Below are 2,161 nucleotides of genomic sequence, written 5' to 3'. Positions count from 1 at the left end.
TGGGGTTTTTTTAATTGGGGGAATTTTTTTTTTTTTTTTTTTTTTTTTTTTTGTTTAGGAGGTCCAAGCCAGTGGCCTTGCTTGCCTTGGACCTGGGCCAACCCTGATAACTATACAAGAAACAAACAATAAATTAGCCTACAAATTAGGAATTAATTTTACTGACTTAATCACTTCCTAAAATATAGTTAATTTAGGTAATTTCATAAATTACACTATTAACATTTTTATTATAATAATTTATAGTGGGTTGAAAAAGATGGTTGGAATATAGATATATTTGTTTTCTTTGAATTTTATATGTTTATAATAAATTCTTACTTTATTAATTACATATCTCATTTTATTTTCTTAATTTATTTTTTATGTACATGATTGATCTTCTAAGCACCGCTGCTTAGGAGATTAATATTTTTTTTAAGTAAATCATATAAAATAACCAAAAATATAAGTGGCCTAAAAATAAGAACCGTGGAATGAATTAATATTGTGCAAGAACCCCTCATTGAGAAATTAATCAGCTTAAAAATTATACAATTCCTTGTGTTGTCATTGTGGATTGATTCGATATTGAGAAGAATGCATTCATAACCTCACGCTTTTGGAGAATTATAAGTCAAATATTTAACTTTAGAAAGTTTACAAGTCAATGATATCATCCTGCATTTTGACCTCAGTTAACATTGATTGTCATCCTCTTTTCTTACCTTTGGACAAATTAATTATCAGTCAAATAATCTTAGATTTCCTTAGATCGTGTAAATTAAAGGACCAGGATACTATAATCATTGCATTTCTATTTCACTACATAAAAATTTAATGATGAATATGAAATAAAGTTGCCCTTTTTGACAAAAAAATGTATAGGTTAATGGATCAATGAATGGAATAGGGACAACACGTTAAATCGAGTAGAAAGATTTTGTACGGGACAATTTAGGATCCATGGAGTCACTTTGCCACAATCTAGAAACATAATCGAGTAAAAAGATTTTGTCCCCAATCTATGATGATTTTTTTTTTTTTTCAAAAAGGCTTTTTTGTTTTGTGTGTGTGTGTGTGTGTGTGTGTATATATATACACGAATTTGATTTCCTAAGCACTATACTTAGGTGGCACATTAAAATAGGTAATGTAATTAGTTTTAAAACTAACCGTTATCTTTCACCACCTATTGTAATGTGCCATGTCACTCGGTGCTTAACATAAATCAAGTACTAGTGCTCAGGAGATGCACGTGCATAATGTGCAATCTTCTAAGGTCTACTGGGCATGGAGTTATGTGCTAAGTTTTGGGCTTCTATTAACATGATGGAGTATACAAAGTGCAAACAAACATGATATATGTCAAGAAGGTCATGGTCTAGAAGTTTGTTTAAACGAACTCTGATAACATGTTTGGTAAACATTATTCTAGCAATAATAATCCATTTTGAGTTTGGTTTCATTTTGTGTTTGCAGGGAAATATGGACAATTCTGGTCTCGTTTGAGGTAGCATTGATTTAATTTCTTGGTGGGATCTCGAGATTTGATTGATTAATATTTGGAGAGATGAAAATCCTGGAAAAGATCCTTTAATCAATCAACAATATTAATTTAGGGTATAAACTCATCATAATTTTGTACGTGATTAGATCCGCAAATCCATCCAAATCTCACATTAATCATTCCATTGATTATTTGATGGAGTTAGTGTATGATATGTTGAATTAATATATATACCTTAATGCCAACTTGAGATTATTGTTGTTCTATAAAAAAAGGATACTAGTGCATGTTGTTGACTTATTTTCTTTACCATCTTTTACTTTGCTTTAGTGAAATGACGCATGTTCGCATAATCTACAAATAAATATTTGAAAGAATAAAATATATCTTGTCATTGTTGACATGACATTGTTACATAGTTAGCTACAATTTTACAATTGTGGATAGAATTTCTTCCCATTTCTAAAAATAAACCTGGAAAATTGTGGGAACCAGGTTTTCACTAACAGATAGAGATCTTAACCCTCCCACAATGATGGTTCTGTTGTTATGAGGGGCCTCGAATCTTGCTTCTTCTCTAGAGTCTTCTTGGCTATCTTGGGAGAAGATTGCCGAATTCTTTAAAACACATAGAAAGCAACAAATTCGTCTTAATAACAGATCATTAAGTCG

The sequence above is a fragment of the Olea europaea genome, chromosome 2 (genome assembly GCF_002742605.1).
Source record: "Olea europaea var. sylvestris chromosome 2, O_europaea_v1, whole genome shotgun sequence".
NCBI classification, from domain to species: Eukaryota; Viridiplantae; Streptophyta; class Magnoliopsida; order Lamiales; family Oleaceae; genus Olea; species Olea europaea.
Note: the sequence above shows the minus strand (reverse complement) of the source record.